Source organism: Balaenoptera physalus, assembly GCF_965194825.1.
Source record: "Balaenoptera physalus genome assembly, chromosome: 4".
Taxonomy (NCBI): Eukaryota; Metazoa; Chordata; class Mammalia; order Artiodactyla; family Balaenopteridae; genus Balaenoptera; species Balaenoptera physalus.
Window position 1 is genome coordinate 54,597,240 of NC_138891.1, and position 25,713 is coordinate 54,622,952.

The following is a 25,713-nucleotide window of genomic DNA, read 5'->3' on the forward strand; positions in this document are numbered from 1 at the left end:
TCAGGGTTTGTTCCTCAGTTAGTTTGTGCCAAACTTACAGGACAACTTTCTAATCTTTTTGTTTGTTTTTTATTTACTTGTTTATTTTGTTATCAATCATTCATGATTTGTTTCCTGTCTATCCAACTTGTTCTCTGTGAGGGAAGAGTCTTTGTTTTATGCCTGATGTATCCTAAGCTCTTTGAATAATCATTGGCGTATGGTAGGTGCTCAATAGATATTTGAGCACCTTCTCATGTTGCTTGTCTTTGGAATGTTCCTCTGGAAATCTGGGTCAGAGAAGAATACACAAAAACAAGAGAGAAAAAGATTTCAAAAAGAGATAGAAGGAGAATTGAAATTTAATATCTCTTTTAGATCTGCTGTCACATCTCTTTTCAGATTTGGGGGAAGGCCTTTGGTGAATGAGCATGTGTAAATTAAATAATATAATTTTTTAATCATTTATACTTTTTAAAATGTCTTTACTGTGATAGATTTTAGGCGTGAGAACAATATTTAGTTCTTTCTTCCATAAAGCTTTAATAGCTTATTGGGAATAATTCAGAAAACAAACTGTCTTCTTCTTGGATTTAAGGTGACACAAAACACATGATACTCCATCTATATTTATGTAAGACATCTGAGTTTTCAAACCATATAATTTACCATCGACTTTCATAATCAACACAATTTCTTTCCTTATCTCTTTGTGTGGGGTGGTTCTTAATAAAAATGCAAAACTATACAAACACTGTAGAGAACTTTAAATATAGGTTTTGGTCACTGATTATAGGGAGGTCAGAGATTTTTGTTGTTGTTGTTTTATTTTTGGTAACAGTATGTCCATGAAACAATTATAAAAAATGGCACAAAATAATTACCTTGCTATGGGGTATTCTTACATATTGTAAATATTTGTTAATGACCTAGGGACCAATTGAGGATGACTAATTTTATCAATATCTTTAGTCGGATAGCCATATTCTCCTGGTGCCAGACTCTAAGGATTTGAAATACAAATGCACATTTGAAAGCTATATTAATTTTTTCCATACATCTGGAAGACTGTTTAGAAAGGATAAATGTTTCTAGATGAAGTTGATAATAATCAAATTGAGAGGTGAAAATTTAATCATGTATTTCAGATGTAAGTCCCAGTTGGACTGTAGCTGACACTGAGTGATGTTCATTCACTTCCTCTTTTGTATTACCATTCCATTTCTATTGGGTCCTTTGTCAATGTCTTTAAACAGTACTCCACTTCCTCTGTTCCTTTCACAGGTAAGCAAACATATAAACCCACCTACCAAATAAAAAACAGACAGACACACAGACATTTTTGAACTAGACCACCACTCTAATTATCAGGCTATACCTCTGTCTTCTATTAGTTCCAAAACCCTGATCCTGCAGCTTATATAAAGATCTGTTTTCACAGTGCTCTTTGCGTGAGCCCTCCAAAGCCTGATTTCTTCTGCTACTGATACTTTTGATGGGACCCAGGGAAAGGTCACTAATTGTAAGACTAGAGATTTGCTTCAAACATCTTACAGTTTGGCTGTTCAACAACACTGGACACTATCAGTGTCCAATTAATTACATGTGATTTAGATGGTCTTTGTTAATCTTGTGATTAGTGTCATCATCACTTAACTAAATACTAAAAGGTTGCTTCTTAGGCATATATGATTATTATGTAAATTGAAGTGATTGTATCATTATTAGTAGGCTACTATATGCATTCCTCAAATTTACCCTGGACAATTATTTTCTGAGCTTAAGTTAAACATCCATTCAAATATTGTTTGAGCACCTTTCATCGTTCTAGGTGTGGATAAAAGGGTGAGCAATATATGTAATGTCTCTCCTCCTAAGGAGCTTACGTTTTAATGGAATATAACAGAAGGGAGACAGATAATTTGCAAACAAAACTACAAAAACATGAGACTATATTGGCTGGTGATCAGTATTAAGAGGAAAATATAATAGGGTATGGCACAGAGAGGGAGGGTCTGGGGCTCTGACCTCTTTAGATAGGATTGTCAGGGTGGACCTCTTAGAAGATTTAGTATTTGACCTGAGCCCTCAATGATAGAAAGAAATCAACAATGTGAAGATCATGGGAAAAAGTGTACCTAGCAGAAAAAATTGCAAGAACTAAGACTCTGAAACTTTTGAGGAAGAAAAAAAAAGAATGTCAGGGAGTCTGGAGTCCTTGTAACCAAGGACAAAAGAGTTATGAGACAATGAGGTTAAAGAGTAGGCAGGGGCCTGGTAAGAGAGGGCTTTGCAAAAGCCTTAGAAGTTTGCATTGGATCCTAAGTATAATGGGAAGTCATTAGAAGGTTTAAAAAGTGAGGCAGTGACATGAGCTGATTCATCTTTTGAAAAGATCATTCTGACTTTGTGTGGAGAATAGAAGAAAAAGGGCAGTTTTTTTTTTTTTCTCCCAAAAATGTTTGTCATGTTTGTAGTTAGAAATGTAATATGTTGGAAAGCACAATGACCTGCTTTCCTCTGTACCACTTGTTGGAATTCAGCCTTTACCACTTGGCCTATCACTTGGTAAGCATTCAACAAATAGAACTAATGGTCTATAAATACAACGTAGAATTGAATTTTTTTTTAAGCATATGCACCCTGAATAAATGCATGAACAAATGTTTTTTAAATTAATTTAAATGTTTCTCAGATTATAAACTCACCTTTGTAAAGAAGTGCACAGAAACAAATTTAAATCATTTGTATAATGAATTTTCATTCAGTCCCTCAAATACTTGAGTGCTTAGCTTGTGCTACATACTTTGTGGCAAATTACAAAAATAAATCAGATATAAACATTTCCTTAAAGAAGTTTGTATTAAAACTCAAAGGCTCAAAAAAAAATAAAATCTACATGTTTTGTGATAGATTTTATTTATTTTTATCAATATTAACAATCTAGTTAGATAATCACTAAACTTTTCTTTGAATTATATTTGAAGACATGGGACATTCCAGGTTTCTGTGGTATTTCTTTGTTTCATGTTCCCATTGGTACTTCTTTGACAAGTTCAGTTCTAAGTGAGAACCCAGACCAGTTCTACTATCTCTCCCTCAATTTACTTGATCTCCTTTATTTTGTAACAAAATATGATAACATTTATTTTTCTATTCCTATATTTTACTTCTTTGTGGTTATTTTTCTACACAATTTGTAGGCTTAGAATTATAAATCACTTAAAGTATGATCTTAGCTGCAATTTTGCTATGTTCTATAATCATTGTCATTTTCTATATTGAATGCATTGATTATTTCCTATACAAGTAAAAATTTTAATATCCTTTCCCTTCACTTCTTGTATTACTTTCAGTTTTTATTCATGTAATCTTGATTGCTAAATCCATTTTACTTTATTGAATTATTATGTTTCATTTTTATATCTATTCTTTCAAGACTTATTTTTGAGATTTGCATAGAGCTTATAACTAACAATAATTATTTGCATTTTGTTCTATGTTATTCCAATATCAAGCAGTTCATATTTATATCATGATGGTAATTTTCTTGGTTTCATTATTTTATCTCCCAAGTAGCTCTTCTCACCTCCAACCTCTTTGAGTAAAGGGCTTTTTGTGGGGAATCGACTAGAAGCTACTCCACTTATTTCTTAGGCAGAATTTTACTCAGGGCTCAAAAGATTGACCTCAGTATCTTTTTCAGTCTAGTTGCATGACTGTTGAAAAGCACTGATGTTTCCGGCTTGGGAATAGCACGATTTCTTGGTTTTGAGCCCACATGTAAAGTTTCTTTTATTCTTATATACTAGCATTTATTTTTAATGGGCATATGGGGCAGGGAAGAGTAGACACCTGTGCACATATATCAACATCTGGAAGTCTCAATTTGAATTTATTTTAGCAATATAAACACTCATTTTCAAAATAAAAATCTGACAAGAGGCACAATAGTCCAATGTAGTATGTTTGTATTAAAATGATCATGGAATCCAATTAAGATACTGAAGTAGTATGAGAAAGTCTAGGATATTGTTTCTTAAGGTTTAGGAATAGTTTCATGAAACTTAGCTACATCATGCTTTTTTTTCTCTTCTGAATTGTCGGTATGTTAATATTTAAATTATACCAAATGTAAAGAAATGATGATGTTTAAGAATGTGTTGGTTATCTGTGACCTCCTCTTCTTCAAAGTGTGGTTCCAGGCAAGAGTGACTGATGTTGCAGGCACAGTGAGTGAGGGCTACACATCTGCAGAGCTTGGTGGTGAGGGTAATGCATCCAAAGTGAAACACATAGGAACTTGGCTGATTTCATTTTTTCTGTCAGGACTCTATACTCTTGGCTAAATTATTAAAATTATGATAGGAGTTTTTCCTTTTATGGATTATGATGATTATAAAGTATATTTTAGCTCATATTTCACAGAACCAAGTTTGTTGTCATTGATATTTTATTGTTGAATAAGCTCACTGGATTTAAATTCAAAAGCATGATAGTATGGAATAATACCAATCGGATTGGTATTTAAAGGTCTAGTTGAGGCTGGGCCGAAAAATAAAAGATAGGGTCAAAAAAGAGTGTAAGGGTAAAATAGGAAATTGTTCAATTATTATAGTAAAAGTAGGCTGCTGTTATCAGTGAGTACATGAGTCTTCAGTTCAAATAGCAGACTTGCACTTCACTACAAGCTAATCAAGTATCTTCCTACTTTGCATCTTCCAAAGTTGCTTGTCTGTCGTTTATATTGTAGCCAATATCATCAATTTACATAAGAGAAAAAGATGGACTTGCTTCTCTTAGGATGTGATCCTAAGAGAGAACCTTGCATTTGAAGAATCTGAAATAGTGACCCCTATCATTTTGGGCATTTATTTTATCGAGCTTACCAATCTTGCTCTGAACATTTGTATTCCATGCATATGTCCTATTGTCAAGCAGTAACTAGCATAAATGTGTAATTACATGGTTTGTTTTGTTGTAATAGATTTCAAGATACTCTATTATTATGGTGCTGTTTGAATTGTGTTTACTATATCAACATAAGCATATAAATTGCGTCAAATTATTTGCTTGGTTAACTGCAAACCAAAAGTCATTACAGTGTGGTCAGTTTCAAAATGTTGTGTGACAATAAAAGCATTTGATTCCCTTTGCTCAGACTTGGACCTCAAAAACTACATTTCCTATAGTATCAATATAGTAGGCACAACTTTTGGAGAAACAGTAGGTACTTCCTGTAGCACCGTGCAAGGACCCCACATAGTTATTTAAACATGCCTTGTAATTCCCATAGTGGCTTGTGTCTTATTTGTAGTTGAGATAATTTTTGTTATTCTAAAGCATTTTTCCCTTTGCCTAAACCTCTGACTCTTCCAACATACACAAACACAAATATACCATTAGAAAATTTTGGATATTTATGTTAAAAAGTTAGCATTTCTCATAATGTTTCTTTGAGTTTTCATTAAGTAACCCAATCATACTGTAAACTGCTGCTAGTCTATTAGGCAATAAAATTGCTTATAAACCTTGCTATTTTATAATCTCTTTTAACTGCTTCTCTTTTCTTCTTCTTCAGGGTTTTAAATAAAGACAAACAAAAGGATGTGGGGTTTACATCTAGCTTCCTCTAGCCTCTGATTCCTCCACCTGCCTTTAGTTTCCTGCCTCCTCTCCTGCTGGCCGCCATTGTCTGCCCTGTGTGTGCCCTTATCTCTCTCGTTCTCCATCCTTGCTTCTCTGCCTCTAGTGAATGAAATGGGCAAATCTAAAAATCAGATCCAACACTCAGAGCCAGAAGACACGGAATACTTCATTTCATAATCCATGCATTAAAAACATTGCATTAATAATTGACAAGACGTGACTGAATTACCTTGCATTTCTATGGAAGAAGAACAGAAAGCTTCTAGGAATTCAATGGTTTCTTTTAATTGTTTTTCTGATCTTACAATTCTCTTCCTCTTGTATAACTGTATTTAACTAAGACCAACATCCATGTGATTATATGAGAAGTCTCTGTCACATGCATAAAAGGACATCTTCTTAATGTTAAACAGCTGTGAAAGAAGTTTCTTTTCAGTTTATTGCAAATGCAATAAACATCAGGGTTATCAAAGCACGTTTTGAAATAAAATGGGTGACTTGGCTATTATTCCAAACCATTGTTTCCTTTAGCTTCTGGCAATTTCTGGATTATAAGTCTAACAATCTATCCTAGCTTTCCATTTCTAAACATATCTTCCCACATGAGTTAAGTTTTTGTGACAGTTGCCCAAATCTGTGGTCCTCGAGCCTATGTGAATTGGTACCAAAACTTGTAAAATAAGATTATATACTCACAAGTTAATATAAGGTTTTTCACTTGCCACTATCCCTCAGCTTCCTAACACATCAAAATTATAGGCTTTATTATACACAGGGATACAATCCAAGACTGTGTCTGAAAATTATCTTGTGGGTCTCCCAGGAGGGGAGTAGATTTTGTGATATTTGAAGGGAAATATGTCACGCACAGTTAAAATTAGCATTTTAAAACCTTGAGAAAATTTCAAAAAGCAATTTGAATAGCATACTAATACATTTCAAGATTAATATTATTGGTCCAGTAAACAGGGTGATTCTTGGCTGATATACATATACTTTAGCTATCTATATAGATATAGTTTTAGTTATAGTTACAGATATATATCATACCCTCTTCTTATTAGTTTATGACTTTGGACAAATTACTTAAATTCCATGTCTCTCAGCTTTCTCATCTGTAAATTGGGAATAATAATAGTATCTACCTGTATTCCATTAAGGGCATTTAATAAGATAATACACATAAAGTACTTAGAAGAGTTTCTGGCGAATAAAAGGGCTATGTAAGTGTTACCTATTATTATCATTATTATTATTTTTGATTGCCAAGATATGTTGAATTTTTAACTAAATCTTACATTTTGGAAGTTTGTTACAAAATGGCCTAACGCAGTCCTTGAGATAGAATAATACATTTCAGTGTAAATAATACGTTACATTTTAATAGCAAAAACATCATATTATCTCATTTTATTCTCATCATTAGCTATTAAATAAAAAAATAAGTCTATTTTCCCTGGTTATAGAGTTAGTAAATGTAATATCTAATTTCAGACCTTCCCAAATATGCATTTGTGACTTTTTAACCTAAATTTACTATTTAATTAATCATTTAAAATATTATTTTACAAAAATAAAATCCAAAGTAATTTTGAAGGCAGAGGGTTAAACACATAAAGACACTTGTATACTTGAATGTTTTTACTTGAAATCAGTATATCCAACTGTCTTACAGAAGTCAAGCCAATTTGATAATTTCATTTACTTAAATCTCTGATCCCATACTTGGTACGTGGACAGGGGTTGAAAGTGTCAGTTATGAAAATGTAAATTATTGAAGTGCATTTTAGAGAGAATTGATGGCGTTCAGACTTAACCAATAATGTGGCAAGTAATTAATCTAACATGTACAGGGAATGTCATTTCAGATAATATGGGGAACTATTCAACCATTTTTAAAGTGCTTGTGTGATGAATCATCTGAGATACAGTACTTGATGGAGCTTCTGAGAAGTACATGAGCCCTGTTCCTATGGTACCCTAGTAGTACTGGGAGAAAGTGGTTAGGAGGCCTAATATTCACTCACTAACCAAAAGACACAGAGGCTACCAGCCACAAGTGGGCTGTGGGATATGTTTTATTAATGGATGGGATCCTAGTACTCTTTCCTCAGTTATAGACAAAAATTGTCTTCAGTCAAACTATCTTTGAGAATATAGCTTTGATCTGAAACCAAACAGCAGCACCTATTCCAAGTTCAATTTTAGGCCTTGGTATCTCCTGGAGAAGAAAATCTGAGTCTATCAAGTAGACCCTCAATGGTTACCTGGCCAACTGCAAAGTACAAGGCTTGCCTGGCACACTTATTTCCAGGCAGGTCAGAAAGACAGTATGCTGGAGGGGGTGGGTGGGGAGTGGGGTGATTTGGTATGTATACATCTATAACAATAATTAGGGGAATGGGCCACTGATTTGAAAGCAACTGTATGTGTGCAGGCAGATCTAAGGGCACAAGACGTCTGAGCACACATGAGCATTGACTTTACACTGTGACCCATGTATAACCCAGGATTAGCTCCCTTGCAGAAGAACAAGAGACCAGTAATATTCACCTAAATGATCCTCTGTTACGGAAAGGAAGTGGATATCTGAGCAGATGGTGGTACAGGTTGTCTCTAAGACAGTGCCTCTCAAACTGCAATACATACATGACTCTCTTGGAGATTTCGTTTAAATGATGATTCTGATTCAGCAAGGCTCGTTTGGGGCCTGAGATTCTGCCTAGGTGATGCTGATGCACTCTTTGTATAGCGTGACTCTAAGAGAAATGTTGAAACCTCTTTTGGTCCCTTTTCCAATATCTTTTGGAAAAGGAAGATGAAAGATACCAAAAGAGATACACAGAATAGTCATATCTGTGTATGTCTTTTGAACCATGTACTTTAATTCATTGAGCCTCCATTTACTCATCTTTAAAACAAGTGACAATTCTTACCTTGTTATGTTATAGAGTAGGTGACAGATAATGTATATGTAAAATACCTAGAACAGATCCTGGTCCTTTGTAAGTGCCCTCCACCCAATAGTAGCTACTAATGCACTTATTATATAAAAGAAAATGAGAGTTCAACTAAAATAAGTTGTGACTGATCATTTGAACTCAGACTCAAAAACTAACTCAAAAATAAAAGGAGAATCTCATGACAAAGGGTGTACATAGAAAAGTAGCAGGACTTACGGAAATAAAAACAGTGAACACAATCTTAGGCTGCATTGATAGGTGTTAGGTACCTATATTAAGGAAGATGCTAGAGAGACATGTCTAGAATTTCCAAGGAGATATTTTAAACTCAAAAGATACTTATCTGTTGGTTGGTAAGTTGTATTTGGAAATACTGTGGTCAACTCCAAGTTTATTATTCCTGGTCTGGTTCGTTGACAGATGGAACATACCCAGAGGAGGGCAGCATTGGTGGAAATTTATCCAAAAGGCGTTTCATGAAAAATGTTTGGAAAAAAAATTAGTGGATATTATCCCAGAAATAAGAAAGTTGGAGAACTGGTGGGTGGAATAGAACAGAGAACCCTATCAAATGGATAAAGGAGTAGTCTTACCTTTGTCTTACTCCTGGTGGCAAAACTGAGACTGATAGAAATGTAGTTTGGCAGATTCATGCTTAATATAAAAAAGCTATTTCTCATTGCTTATGTTTCCCAAAAAGGGACCAGTTTACTCATAAGGTGAATCCTTATTGTAGAGTGTGTAAGCAAATCCTTCGTGACCTCTCTGTAGGAATGTTTTAGACCACGCTTCTGCTAACACTGGGGGAGTTGGGCTAGGCCCTTCAAGTCTAAATTCCAATTCTAAAGTCTAGTATTCTAATACAGATATTAGTTAAGAAACAGTCAAGAATTACTCCTTAATTGGTTTGAAAGGCATCAACAGAAATGATTTTTTCTTAAACATCTTTAAGAGTTTTATAGTAATAAGAAGACCCAATAATCTGTAGTATTTTTAAGTTTTTTTGAAATATTTGTTGGTACATTATCTCATTTAACTTAACTTTTGAAATTCATTAATTTTAGTTTTTATTTTCAAATTTCTTAATTTACCTCCTTTGATTTACCTATTTACAACTTTTCCAAAGTTTGAGATGAAAATACACAATGTTTACATTTTAAACACTGATTTTTGAATCTTGCTGACATTTTGACTGATTTTTTTTTTTTTTTCTAGAGAATAGTGGAATCTCTTTTATTTAATTCTTTCAGGGACAGCATTTGTTGATTTATTAAAAGAATAATTTTAAGTGAGAAATCTTTAAAATGACGCATATATACCTAACTTTTATTGTATCTATCAATCTATATCAATTAATACATACTTATTCAGTAATATTCTGGGTCCATTAATTTGACTTACATACATCCCATCTTCCTTGCATCCATCACGTTCATATGATTTGCAATCTTGTTAATTTCATAGTGGAACATAATTCAAGAAAATTATGAAACAATCTGAATGAAAAATGCTCTGAGTCCCTCTCCACCTCTTCCCCAACCATTACTGGGTATCAGCGAGGAATGCTTTCAACTGCAAATAGCCAAAAGAATCTTTCTATGGCTTATGCAAATTCCTTCCTTCCTTTCTTCCTTCCCTCTCTCCATCTTTCCTGTCTTTCCTTCTTACCTTCCTTCATCCATTTCTGCCTTCCTTTGTCCCATTAAACAAAAATCTGGAGTTAAGTGACAGATGCCATTAGGGTAGTAGTATTCTCTCTGAACTTCTCATGGTCTTTTCCTTATAGTCACAAATGGCTGCCACAGGTTCAAATAGTAAGATCATGTTCTAAGGACATCTGCCCTCTTTATGAGGATAGCAAAACTTTCCTACTTGCCACCAATTAATGAATATTTATATCTCTTTTGCCAGAACTGTGCCAGATGACTACATCAACTTGCTAGTATTTTAGCTGATCCCATCCCCATTGTGAAGTCTCAGAATGGAGAAGGGTCTAGGAATGGATGTTGGGTTAGCGAAGCAACAATATCTGCACCTCCTCTCTTTTACTAACTTGTCTTTATTGAGTTTTGACCTAAAGGTTTTGGCCTAATTTTCACAGATGAAACTCCTCCTTTTTGTACACATCTCTTATTAGTATTTGTAATAATTCAGTTGCATAATTACAATGTTAATTACAACTGACGAATGTTTTGAGGATAAATACAACTGATTTTGTTAAGCATACAATTCAGTGATGAGACCAGAAGTGCATGGGTATATTCCAGAATCACTAAGAGTTGGGAGGGTGGAGTTTTTCCTGGACATCAGTTAAATATATTTTTGAAGGAAATTTTCAGGTAATCCAGGAATTGGATTAAATGGTGGCTGATTAAGAAAATAAAAATGATCATACTAGAGTAGTTTTTCATCATTATCAACATCACTTATATTTTTTTTAATATAGAAACTTTCTTTTTAACTTCTTTATTAGAGTATAATTGCTTTACAATGGTGTGTTAGTTTCTGCTTTATAACAAAGTGAATCAGTTATACATACACATATGTCCCCATATCTCTTCCCTCTTGCATCTCCCTCCCTCCCACCCTCCCTATCCCACCCCTCTAGGTGGTCACAAAGCACCGAGCTCATCTCCCTGTGCTATGTGGCTGCTTCCCACTAGCTATCTATTTTACATTTGGTAGTGTATATATGTCCATGCCACTCTCTCACTTTGTCTCAGCTTACCCTTCCCCCTCCCTGTATCCTCAAGTCCATTCTCTAGTAGGTCTGCATCTGTATTCGCGTTTGGCCCCTAGGTTCTTCTGACCATTTTTTTTTCCTTTTTTTAGATTCCATGTATATGTGTTAGCATACGGTATGTGTTTTTCTCTTTCTGACATACTTCACTCTGTATGACAGACTCTAGGTCCATCCACCTCACTACAAATAACTCAGTTTCGTTCCTTTTTATGGCTGAGTAATATTCCATTGTATATATGTGCCACATCTTCTTTATCCATTCATCTGTCAATGGACACTTAGGTTGCTTCCATGTCCTGGCTATTGTAAATAGAGCTGCAATGAACATTGTGGTACATGACTCTTTTTGAATTATGGTTTTCTCAGGGTATATGTCCAGTAGTGGGATTGCTGGGTCGTATGGTAGTTCTGTTTTTAGTTTTTTAAGGGACCTCCATACTGTTCTCCATAGTGGCTGTATCAATTTACATTCTGACCAACAGTGCAAGAGGGTTCCCTTTTCTCCACACCCTCTCCAACATTTATTGTTTGTAGATTTTTTCATGAAGGCCATTCTGACCGGTGTGAGATGATATCTCATTGTAGTTTTGATTTGCATTTATCTAATGATTAATGATGTTGAGCATTCTTTCATGTGTTTGTTGGCAATCTGTATATCTTCTTTGGAGAAATGTCTATTTAGGTCTTCTGCCCATTTTTGGATTGGGTTGTTTGTTTTTTAGATATTGAGCTGCATGAGTTTATTATATGTTTTGGAGATTAATCCTTGTCAGTTGCTTCATTTGCAAATATTTTCTCCCATTCTGAGGGTTGTCTTTTCGTCTTGTTTATGGTTTCCTTTGCTGTGCAAAAGTTAAGTTTCATTAGGTCCCATTTGTTTATTTTTATTTTTATTTCTATTTCTCGAGGAGGTGGGTCAAAAAGGATTTTGCTGTGATTTATGTCATAGAGTGTTCTGCTTACGTTTTCCTCTAAGAGTTTGATGGTGTCTGGCCTTACACTTAGGTCCTTAATCCATTTTGAGTTTATTTTTGTGTATGGTGTTAGGAAGTGTTCTAATTTCATTCTTTTACATGTAGCTGTCCAGTTTTCCCAACACCACTTATTGAAGAGGCTGTCTTTTCTCCACTGTATATTCTTGCCTCCTTTATCAAAGATAAGGTGACCATATGTGTGTGGGTTTATCTCTGGGCTTTCTATCCTGTTCCATTGATCTATATTTCTGTTTTTGTGCCAGTACCATACTATCTTGATTACTGTAACTTTGTAGTATAGTCTGAAGTCAGGGAGCCTGATTCCTCCGGCTCCGTTTTTCTTTCTCAAGATTGCTTTGGCTATTCGGGGTCTTTTGTGTTTCCATACAGATTGTGAAATTTTTTGTTCTAGTTCTGTGAAAAATGCCAGTGGTAGTTTGATAGGGATTGCATTGAATCTGTAGATTGCTTTGGGTAGTAGAGTCATTTTCACAATGTTGATTCTTCCAATCCAAGAACATGGTATATCTCTCCATCTATTTGTATCATCTTCAATTTCTTTCATCAGTGTCTTATAATTTTATGCATACAGGTCTTTTGTCTCCTTAGGTAGGTTTATTCCTAGATATTTTATTCTTTTTGTTGCAATGGTAAATGAGAGTGTTTTCTTAATTTCACTTTCAGATTTTTCATCATTAGTGTATAGGAATGCAAGAGATTTCTGTGCATTAATTTTGTATCCTGCTACTTTACCAAATTCACTGATTAGCTCTAGTAGCTTTCTGGTAGCATCTTTAGGATGCTCTATGTATAGTATCATGTCATCTGCAAACAGTGACAGCTTTACTTCTACTTTTCCAATTTGGATTCCTTTTATTTCTTTTTCTTCTCTGATTGCTGTGGCTACAAATTCCAAAACTATGTTGAATAATAGTGGTGAGAGTGGGCAACCTTGTCTTGTTCCTGATCTTAGTGGAAATGGTTTCAGTTTTTCACCATTGAGGATGATGTTGGCTGTGGGTTTGTCATATATGGCCTTTATTATGTTGAGGTAAGTTCCCTCCATGCCTACTTTCTGGAGGGTTTTTATCATAAATGGGTGTTGAATTTTGTCAAAAGCTTTCTCTGCATCTACTGAGATGATCATATGGGTTTTCTCCTTCAGTTTGGTAATATGGTGTATCACGTTGATTGACTTGCATATATTGAAGAATCCTTGCACTCCTGGGATAAACCCCAGTTGATCATAGTGTATGATCCTGTTAATGTGCTGTTGGATTCTGTTTGCTAGTATTTTGTTGAGGATTTTTGCATCTATGTTCATCAGTGATATTGGCCTCTAGTTTTCTTTCTTTGTGACATCTTTTTCTGGTTTTGGTATCAGAGTGATGGTGGCCTCGTAGAATGAGTTGGGGACTGTTCCTCCCTCTGCTATATTTTGGAAGAGTTTGAGAAGGATAGGTGTTAGCTCTTCTCTACCTGTTTGATAGAATTCTCCTGTGAAGCCATCTGGTCCTTGGCTTTTGTTTGTTGGAAGATTTTTAATCACAGTTTCAATTTCAGTGCTTGTGATTGGTCTGTTCATATTTTCTATTTCTTCCTGGTTCAGTCTCGGAAGGTTGTGCATTTCTAAAAATTTGTCCATTTCTTCCAGGCTGTCCATTTTATTGGCATATACCTGCTTATAGTAATCTCTCATGATCCTTTGTATTTCTACAGTGTCAGTTGTTACTTCTCCTTCTTAATTTCTAATTCTATTGATTTGAGCCTTCTCCCTTTTTTTCTTGATAAGTCTGGCTAATGGTTTATCAATTTTGTTTATCTTCTCAAAGAACCAGCTTTTAGTTTTATTGATCTTTGCTATCGTTTCCTCCGTATCTTTTTCATTTATTTCTGATCTGATCTTTATGATTTCTTTCCTTCTGCTAACTTTGGGGTGTTTTTGTTCTTCTTTCTCTAATTGCTTTAGGTGTAAGGTTAAGTTATTTATTTGAGATGTTTCTTGTTTCTTAAGGTAGGCTTGTATAGATATAAACTTCCCTCTTAGAACTGCTTTTGCTGCATCCCATAGGTTTTGGGTCATTGTGTTTTCATTGTCATTTGTTTCTAGGTATTTTTTGACTTCCCCTTTGATTTCTTCAGTGATCTCTTGGTTAGTAAGTAGAGTGTTGTTTAGCCTCCATGTGTTTATATTTCTTACAGATTTTTTTCCTGTAATTTATATCTAATGTCATAGCGTTGTGGTCAGGAAAGATACTTGATATAATTTCAATTTTCTTAAATTTACCAAGGCTTGATTTGTGACCCAAGATATGATCTATCCTGGAGAATGTTCCATGAGCACTTAAGAAGAATGTGTATTCTGTTGGTTTTGGATGGAATGTCCTATAAATATCAATTAAGTACATCTTATTTAATGTATCATTTAAAGCTTGTGTTTCCTTATTTATTTTCATTTTGGATGATCTGTCCATTGGTGAAAGTAGGGTGTTAAAGTCCCCTACTACAATTTTGCTACTGTTGATTTCCCCTTTTATGGCTGTTAGTATTTGCCTTATGTATTGAGGTGCTCCTATGTTAGTTGCATAAATATTTACAATTGTTATATCTTCTTCTTGGATAGATCCCTTGATCATTATATAGTGTCCTTCTCTGTCTCTTGAAACCGTCTTTGTTTTAAAGTCTATTTTGTCTGATAGGAGAATTGCTACTCCAGCTTTCTTTTGATTTCCATTTGCATGGAATATCTTTTTCCATCCCCTGACTTTCAGTCTGTATGTGTCCCTAGGTCTGAAGTGGGTCTCTTCTAGACAGCATATATACGGGTCTTGTTTATGTATCCATTCAGCCAGTCTATGTCGTTTGGTTGCAGCATTTAATCCATTTACATTTAAGGTAATTATCGATATGTATGTTCCTATTACCATTTTCTTAATTGTTTTGGGTTTATTATTGTAGTCTTTTCCTTCTCTTGTGTTTCCTGCCTAGAGAAGTTCCTTTAGCATTTGTTGTTAAGCTGGTTTGGTGGTGCTGAATTCTCTTAGCTTTTGTTTGTCTGTAAAGGTTTTAATTTCTCCATCCAATCTGAATGAAATCCTTGCCGGGTAGAGTAATCTTGGTTGTAGGTTTTTCTCCTTCATCACTTTAAAAATGTCCTGCCACTCCCTTCTGGCTTGCAGAGTTTCTGCTGAAAGATCAGCTGTTAACCTTATGGGGATTCCCTTATGTGTTATTTGTTGTTTTTTCCCTTGCTGCTTTTAATATTTGTTCCTTGTATTTAATTTTTGATAGTTTGATTAATATGTGTCTTGCCATATTTCTCCTTGGATTTATCCTGTATGGGACCCTCTGTGCTTCCTGGACTTGATTAACCATTTCCTTTCCCATATTAGGGAAGTTTTCAACTATAATCTCTTCAAATATTTTCTCAGTCCCTTTCTTTTTCTCTTCTTCTTCTGAGACCTCTATAATTCGAATGTTGGTGCGTTTAATGTTGTCCCAGAGGTCTCTGAGACTGTCCTCTATTGTTTTCATTCTTTTTTCTTTATTCTGCTCTGCAGTAGTTATTTCCACTATTTTATCTTCCAGGTCACTTATCCGTTCTTCTGCCTCAGTTATTCTGCTATTGATCCCTTCTAGAGAATTTTCAATTTCATTTATTGTGTTGTTCATCACTGTTTGTTTGCTCTTTAGTTCTTCTAGGTCCTTGTTAAACGTTTCTTGTATTTTCTCCATTCTATTTCCAAGATTTTGGATCATTTTTACTATCATTATTCTGAATTCTTTTTCAGGTAGACTATTTCCTCTTCATTTGTTAGGTCTGGTGGGTTTTTGCCTTGCTCCTTCATCTGCTGTGTGTTTGTCTGTCTTCTAATTTTGCTTAGCTTACTGTGTTTAGGGTCTCCTTTATGCAGACTGCACGTTCGTAGTTTCTGTTGTTTTTGGTGTCTGTCCCTAGTGGCTAAGGTTGGTTCAGTGTGTAATGTAGGCTTCCTGTGGAAGGGACTAGTGCCTGTGTTCTGGTGGATGAGGCTGAATCTTGTCTTTCTGTTGGGCAGGTCCACGTCTGGTGGTGTGTTTTGGGGTGTCTGTGGCCTTATTATGATTTTCGGCAGCCTCTGTGCTAATGAATGGGGTTGTGTTCCTGTCTTGCTAGTTGTTTGGAATAGGGTGTCCTGCACTGTAGCTTGCTGGTCATTGAGTGGAGCTTCGTTTTGGCATTGAGATGGAGATCTCTGGGAGATTTTCGCCATTTGATATTATGTGGAGTTGGGAGGTCTCTTGTGGACCAGTGTCCTGAACTTGGCTCTCCCACCTCAGTGGCACAGCCCTGACCCCTGGTTGGAGCACCAAGAGTCTGTCCTACACATGGCTCAGAATAAAAGGGAGGGAAAAAAAAGAAAGAAAGAAAGAAGTAGATAAAATAAAATAAAATAAAATAAATAAAATAAAATAAAATAAAATAAAATAAAATAAAATAAAATAAAATAATAAAATAAAAATAAATGTATTAAAATAAAATATAAAAATTAATTGTGAAGGAAAATAAATTTCTTTAAGTAAAAAAAAAAATAAAAACGGACAGACAGAACCCTAGGACAAATGGTAAAAGCAAAGCTCTACAGACAAAATCACACACAGAAGCATACACAGACGCACTCAGAAAAAGAAAATGGGAACAAATATATATATATCATTGCTCCCAAAGTCCACCTCCTGAATTTGGGATGATTCGTTGTCTATTCAGGTATTCCACAGATGCAGGGTACATCAAGTTGATTGTGGAGATTTAATCCGCTGCTCCTGAGGCTGCTGGGAGAAATTTCCCTTTCTTTTCTTTGTTTGCACAGCTCCTGGGGTTCATTCAGCTTTGGATTTGGATCTGCCTCTGCCTGTAGGTCGCCTGAGGGCATCTGTTCTTCCCTCAGACAGGACAGGGTTAAAGGAGCCGCTGATTCGTGGGCTGTGGCTCACTCAGGCCGGGGGGAGGGAGGGGTACAGATGCGGGTCGAGCCTGCGGCGGCAGAGGCCAGCGTGACGTTGCACCAGCCTAAGGCGCACCCTGCATTCTCCCGGGGAAGTTGTCCCTGGATCGCAGGACCCTGGCAGTGGCGGGCTGCACAGGCTCCCGGGAGGGGAAGTGTGGAGAGTGACCTGTGTTTGCTCACAGGCTTCTTGGTGGCTGCAGCAGCAGCCTTAGCATCTCATACCCGTTCCTGGTGTCCGTGCTGATAGCCGCGGCTCGCGCCCGTCTCTGGAGCTCCTTTAAGCGGCGCTCTTAATCCCCTGTCCTCACGCACCCGGAAACAAAGAGGCAAGAAAAAGTCTCTTGCCTCTTCGGCAGCTCCAGACTTTTTCCCGGACTCCTTCCCGGCTAGCTGTGGCGCACTAGCCCCCTTCAGGCTGTGTTCACGCAGCCAACCCCAGTCCTCTCCCTGCAATCCGACCGAAGCCTGAGCCTCAGCTCCCAGCGCCCCCCGCCCCGGCGGGTGAGCGGACAAGCCTCTCGGGCTGGTGAGTGCTGGTCGGCACTGCTCCTCTGTGCGGGAATCTCTCCGCTTTCCCCTCCGCACCCCTGTTGCTGCACTCTCCTCCGTGGCTGCAAAGCACCCCCTCTCTGCCACCTGCTGTCTCCGCCCACAAAGGGGCTTCCTAGTGTGTGGAAACCTTTCCTCCTTCACAGCTCCCTCCCACTGGTGCAGGTCCCGTCCCTATTCTTTTGTCTCTGTTTTTTCTTTTTTCTTTTGCCCTACCCAGGTACGTGGAGAGTTTCTTGCCTTTTTGTAAGTCTGAGGTCTTCTGCCAGCGTTCAGTGGGTGTTCTGTAGGAGCTGTTCCACATGTAGATGTATTTCTGATGTATTTGTGGGGAGGAAGGTGATCTCCACGTCTTACTCTTCCGCCATCTTGAAGCTCCTCCTCCAATGTAGAAACTTTTTTGTAACTGTCTTGATATCCTTTCTGGGTCTATAGGGAATATAATGTATAAAAGTTTTTAAAATGTATATTTAAAAATCCCTAATTTAAATCCAGTCTTCTAGAGTAATGCAAAATACTTAGTAATGCAAACTCATTTAGCCATGAGTTTTCAAGGGGATAGTCTATGTCTTATTCAATTTGTGTCTCCAATAGCCAGCCTCTATCTAACACACGAAAAGTTCTCCCTAAAATTTGCTTTGAATAATGATGACGAAGAAGATGTTAGAAAACTATATTGGGCGATATGGCACCAACTTATTAAGAATTTTTTTTTTAATAAATCTTTATTGGAGTATAATTGCTTCACAATACTGTGTTAGTTTCTGTTGCACAACAAAGCGAATCAGCCATATGCATACACATGTCCCCATATCCCCTTCCTCTTGAGCCTCCCTCCCATCCTCCCTATCCCACCCCGTAGGTCATCGCAAAACACTGAGCTGATCTCCCTGTGCTATGCTGCTGCTTCCCACCAGCCAACTATTTTACAGTCAGTAGTGTATATATGTTGATGCTACTCTCACTTTGCCCCAGCTTTGCCCTCCCACCCCATTTCCTCAAGACCATTTTCTGTGTCTACTTCTTTATTCCTGCCCTGCAACTAGGTTCATCAGTACCTTTTTTTTGTTTGTTTCCATATAAGAATTTAATAGAGTTTATTCTTATCAATTTCATGTTTATAAGTTCTCTATACATTTGTGTAAAGCAGTTATCACTCTCATTTGTCAGATGGAAAGTCTACCTTGGTGGTTTAGCATTCTAGGATTTGGTATTGCCTACTAGGTTAAAGTAAATGACAAAAGCCACCCACTGCCTGTATAATCAAAATTTTTTACACATTACTAAAATCCTAGATTGCTTAGCTACTTGCAAGAAGGCCTATTATTGTCAAAGATAGCAAGAACATTCTAATAATCTAATACATAATAGTAAATAACTGTAATTGGGAGAAATGTTGCATGGTTTTCTGTTAGAGACTAGAAAACATGTGTCCTTTCCTTTACAAATGGAAGGGCTTCCTATTTCTGTTTATACTAACAGCTGGAGCTGCTGTTACTTTTATTTTGTTGTTCCCATAGTCCTTATAGCTTGAGGCAATAATTCTCTCAATTTATGTGAAATAGTAGCATCACCATTTTTGCTGCTTTGTATATATTCATGGGGTTTGATGAACTTGTTTTAATTATTAAGCATTTTTTTTTCTATTATGTAGGATGAAGGGAGTTTTAGTTTTAAATAGTCTAAATTCAGGCAGGGTAGGTCATATACATAACATTAAAACTTTTGTCCTTGTTCCTTATGGGATTGCTGTATGGATATTTTTAAGGCTGTCAAAATTAGTCATTCCGTAGTGTTTTTCTTACTTTGTAATAACAATTTATAATTAGTCTAATGGTAAAAATTTATATATCTAATAAATATCAATAATAATTATCAATGTTCTAAATGTACTATAATGTCTTTAATTCTAGTTCTTCCAGAAAACTATGTTAAGTTTTTCAAACCATAAAGCTTTGTATAGCTGACAACACCAAAACTATTCAATGGCTATCCATATGCTATATCATTTAACTCAGTACTTAAATGCTAATTGCTCTGGCCAACAGCACAACCAATCAATTGTATATCACTTACCTTGGAATATAATTTTGCATAAGATCGTCACTTTTCTAGACATCTTCATACCTAAAAAAGTTATTTTTAAATAAGAATTTTGGCAAACTTGAGAATAAGTTTTAGAATTCCTGTATTTTCTACTGCATATTCTTGAGGTTAATTGGTAACAATATAGTGAAACTGTAGCAGGTATGAAAGAAAGATTGTATTCGTGGATAAAACTTGCATAAGATACAAACACCATAAGCATAATGACAAGTAAAACTTTTAAAATAAAAACATGAAACTCAAATGTGGAATTCTGTAATACCTCTTAATTCCTTGAATTCTATCAATTAAAAAAACAAAGAATTTTATCTCAGTTTTTCTTTTCACATTCTGATTTTTTGTTTTGCCTGATAACTGGTTTGGAAATTTTCACCAACTTGACCAGAGAACTGCATGCTGAAATGCCTGCTACAGAGCCAGAAGGGTCTTTATTGTATTATCTGCCAAGAATGTAGAAGAGACAATTGACAGTTGAAAGGGATGGTATAAAGAAGTGTTTCTGTGGTTTCCAGATCTGATACATCAGAATTATCTGGACTACTTATAAAAAGTAAAAAAAAAAAAAAAATCGATGCCCATCTCCCAGAGATTTCATTTAGTACAACTAATGTGTACCTGGACATTTACTTTTGTACGTGAATAATTTAATCTTAAGCACACTAAAGTTTTGAAAACTGCGTACATATTAATTCTCTACTTTTTCTGGATTCTTTATCATATTAAATTCCTAGAAAGTAACATTAGATTGTTCCCATTTAAATACCCTCATTCATAGTTTACTACTTTGATATGACTATGAAGGATATTTCTGAATAATGTACAAAGCAACTATTGAGGACTTTATATATTACATTGGTCAATGGTCTTTGCAAACAAATGCGTACAAAAATTCTTTTAGAACTATTGACATGAATAAATTTCCATAAAGCATGAATAACTATCATTTTATCATCTAATAAGAACTGTACAATCAGTGTGTTTACATCTTTTTGCTTCGAATGTACAGAGCTGTGTTAGGCAGCCTCTAAGATGGTCTCCCATGATCCCTGCCTCTCAATATTCATGCCCTTTTGTCATAGTCTTCCCTTCAGTGTGGCTGGATTTACTGACTTGCCTCTAATTAATGACTTACCTCTGGCTTGAGTAATGGAATGTCATTTCTGATATTAGGTTATAAAAAACAGTGGCTTTCATCTTGGGTGTTCTCTCTCAATTGTTCTGAGGAAAGTCAACAGACTGTTGAGAAGCCCGCATGGCAAGGAATTGAGGGAGACCCCTAGCCAGCAGCATAGTGAGGAACTGAAGTCCTCAGTTCAACAGCCTGAAAAGTACTGAATCTTGCCAACAGTATGTGAGTGGACTTGGAAATAGAACTAACCACAGTAGTGCTTCAGATAAGATCAAAGCCCTTGAACAATACACTGACTGCAACCTCATAAGGGACTTAGAACCTGAAGCCCCTAGCTAAGCCGTGCTCTGATTCTTGACCCACAGAAGGTATGAGATAATATTTGTTTGATGTTTCAAGTTCCTGAGTTTTTGAGTAATTTGTTTTGCAATAATAGAAGACAATGTAGAAGCTAAGAGCTTCATTAATCACCTCATCCCAGATTCTAGTATCATTTCTTTGCTTTCAATGTGACTTCTGACTTTTTTTTCTTTAAATATTTGAGTTATTATAGGTGAATTTTTATTTTAAACCACTGAGTCCTTTTCTAAAAATGATAGTGGTATTGAGAAAAAAAACTTTTTTTTTAATTAATTTTTTTGGAGAAGAGTAGAAACTTTTGCACAAATAACTCATAATTTGTGCCTAGCAAGTACCACTTTCATCCACATAATTCCTGTCACTCAATCTGAATCATAATTGCAAACTCATTCATTTTTTATTGGAGAAGCCATCATATTTTTTTCAGCAGAATTACCTTCCTAGTTCTTAGACCAAAAGAATAGTACCAGCCCCAGAATAGATTTTAAATATTCTGGAAGTTAGAGTTTTTGTTTTATGGATGAGTAATCTTAGGTCTAAAAAAAAAAGATGAAGTGACTTACCCAGGATGAAACTACTGCTTGAACTGAGATCTGATGACTCTTTTCTAGTGCTTCTTTAATTATTTGAGCATAATACTGAATGGTAGAAGGAGACACTCAGAAACCTTTTGGGAGATGAGTGACATCCTGCCTGAGACTTGAACCTTGTCGTGTATAGCTTCCAAAATGGATAGCCCATTTGTATTAATATTTCAAAACTGTTCTCAAATTTCGCATGATTCTTATATAATAACCTACTTCTCACTGCTAAACAACTTTTAACCAAGTCTCCAATGTCTGCCTTCTCTATGATGGCATCTATAAAGGTGTTATGCTACTGGTCTTCAAAGTAAAACATTAATTGTGTTAATTAATAACATAAATATGATTGCACTTGGATCTATTGTACAGAAGATGCTTTAGATTTATTTTTGTGTAAACAAAACAGAAGGAAGATTGAGACAGAGTCATTATTCTAGTAGAAACTCCCTGAGTAAAGAGCCAGATCTGCAATAGTTGACCTCCTGCAAGACTCTGAGAAAACTATTTTGTGTTGCTATGAATGAAATTTTAATGATATAATGTGTAAAAGTGTGTTTTAAAAAGTATTAACTGCTTCCCCAGCACTAAGTAATATATGTCATATTTATATCAGTGATCTCTTTTCAAAACACAGAATGTGGATTTGTTTTGGTCTGAAATAAATTAATTTCCTCCCTCTTCCTGTTCATTTTGCAAGCATTGCCCACTTCTCTTGTTAGTTTTATGTAAGTGCATGGAAGTTTCTGGAACATCTCTCTGATTGTACTTGATGGTGGAGTTATTACACATATAAATGCCAGGGAGTCAGGGATTTGCTTCCCCATCACCATGCACCATTGGAGGCATTACATTCATTTCTTGTTTAAATAAACTTCCCCCAAGCCCACAGGCATAAATTAAATCAAAGTAGTTTTAGAGCTCAAGGACAAAATAAGTCACTGCGGGAAAGTGGGACAAAGGAAGTCAGACACACCAGATGGAAAGTTCAGACTGGCCAGTATCTTTAAAATGTCAGTGCTGTATAAAAAGGCTTTGTAAGCCATCAATCAACTGTGGCTCTAGAAACAGGCTGGTGGCTATAGAAATTAGTCTTTTTTTCACTAAGCCTTAGAAAATTATTTTCAGAGTAGGCTGAATTTGAGGATACCTATGCAGGTATAGCTAAGGAACTGAAGAAAAGAGAGATGGAGGAGGAATTTCTAGTAAGATCTTATAGAAAAGTAGCTCCATGTTTTCATAAATATTAGGGTCTGGAGTTAAACAAAATTCCCTGTATTTATTTTATTATCGTGTTGAAATTTGACCTGTTTGCTAAAACACGCAAGATTTGAACCTGGCTTTCTTACGTTTTTATTTATTTGTTTGAAACGAGACTAAAGATTGATATGTTTCTGGTTTGATTATGATAACCAATCCGTAATCCTATGGCAGTATCCATTCATTTCAAAATAAAAATGTAAACCAAAGCCTCTGGTTTTTCAAGAAAAGGGGAGTCTCAAAGAGAAATGTCTACAGCAACCTTAATTATACACGAAAGCTCTTCCAAAAAAGCCTATAGTAAACAGATTTTCGTAGGGTGGAGGCATGTTTTTAGTTCACACTTACTCCTAAAAAAAATCTGCATAATCTTGTAGCTATTCCAAGCTAACTGAGTTCACACTAGCTATTACATAAATGGACTAATTTTTTATAGAACACACTGTATGTACCAGGCACTTGTGCTAAGTCATGATCACATATTTATTTAATTATTGAAACAGTGCTTTGAGGCAGGTACTCATATTATTCCTATGAGGAAATGGGTGGTAAACAACCTTTATAAATCCCTCTTCAACACTTCATCCCTGTCCCATGGAGATTTTACTGTTGTTGAAGAATGAAAACTATTGTGTGGTGGCTCAGATCACAGACTATGGGGTCACCTAGTTGGTTTCAAATACTGTTTCTGTTACTTCCTAGCTGTGAAACATTAAATAATTGATCTGTCCCTACATTTGAGTTTCCTCATATATAAAATGAAAATTGTTAAAGGATAATTCTGAGGACTAAATGGGATAGAACATATAAAACTGCCTAGAACAGAACCTAGTATATAGTATGAACTCAAAAAATGTCAGCTGTCTTTATTATTTGAATGTCCTTCAAGATTCACAAGCAAGAAGTGTACAGTTTTAGAAGTCATTTGATTAATTACTTTGAGCAAGTTAATTATTAGAAGATTTAAAAAGATAAAAACATGTTTTCTGCCTTCAAATATATAACTTAGAAATAATAAATAATCACACATAGAGTATATCATAATGTTTGCAATGCATTATGTAATATTGCAAATAAAGTAATACCTTTTATTATATTGGGCTAATCAAGGAAGATTTTCACCAAGAGGTAGATTTTTTTAGAGGTTAGTTTTAAGACTAACTTTATATATAAACCATGCTAATTGTCAAAAATTTAGAAAATACAAAAAAGAATGAAAAGTAAAAATCACCTGTAAGATGGCAACTCAGATTTTTTAAAAATCTATTAATATTTTGGCATATTATCTTACGGTCTTTGCATGTGTGTATAACATATTTTAAAATAATATTTGATCATTTTTTATATAGAGATTTATTAAAATTTTCCCCACTCAACATTATGTTATAAGAATGTTGCCAGTTTATTAAATGTGGGTCTTATGAGTGAACTAAAGAAAAGAAAGAGGCATTCCTTGGCTGTGGGGTGGGGACTGAAGGATAGGCAGTGAAGATAAGAAAATAGTGAATGAGTTTTATTCATTGAAGGATGGGGTAATTTTTTTGGTTTAAAAACAGCAGGAGATAAAATTGCACATTTGAGGGAGAGGGTTAATATCCAGCCCTGCAGTCCAGGCAGGATGACACTCTTTGATACAGTGAAGAGAGCAGTGGGGAGTGTATGAGAGGCCTCCATTCACACCACATTCAACACTTCAACAACATCAAGTTTGCTACTTAACAGTCACTTCACCTTTGACATGGGACCTGACCCTCCGCTTTCCTTGTTTCTTCATGTTTAAAATGAGACTTCTGAATGATGGGTCCAAAATCAATAATGTACCCTTCTACGCCAAATAGATCCCAGAACCATTGTGCAGAGCAGAGGAGGTAGAGTCTGTGAAGGTTTCTACAGAACTGGAAAGCCTTGCAAAGGAAAAACTCCGGAATGTAAGCCGTCAGGGCCACACTTGCATCTTGTTCACCTCAGTGTTCCCCTTGCCATCACCAGGCACAGAGCATATGTTCCAGGAATGCTTGAGACCATGAACCATGAATAAGTTTAGAATGGAATTGACATCCCCCCCAAAGTCATTTTTTTAGATAAAAACATGTTTTCTGAAGTGGAGTCTAATAGCTATTAGTTTTGGTCGTCTGGCAAATAGTTTTACTTTTTCCCTGAAACTAGGAAGAGAAAAAATAGATCCACCAGTTGGATACATGACTCAGCTCTTGCTAATCATGTTGTCCCCTTGGCTTGGATGTAGTGACTGTCCGTTTAGGAGAATAGAACACAAGCAGGGGCAATCAATCAGTGATCCTTGTGTTATTAAACGCTGGAGGAGAGAAAGGACTTGCCCTTCTGGTTAAGCTAGAATAGCAGAGACTAGAAACACCCTCCTGCTTGAAATAAATACATATTGTACACAGCTTTTGAAGCAACAGCACTCAAGA

At 35.8% G+C, this 25,713-nt stretch overlaps 1 protein-coding gene across 5 annotated transcripts in view; it reads left to right on the plus strand.

The window, feature by feature from the left end:
• The window catches only part of NAALADL2 (N-acetylated alpha-linked acidic dipeptidase like 2), a 1,434,969-nt gene that overhangs the window by 389,148 nt on the left and 1,020,108 nt on the right, over window positions 1–25,713 (plus strand). The window lies entirely within an intron of this gene.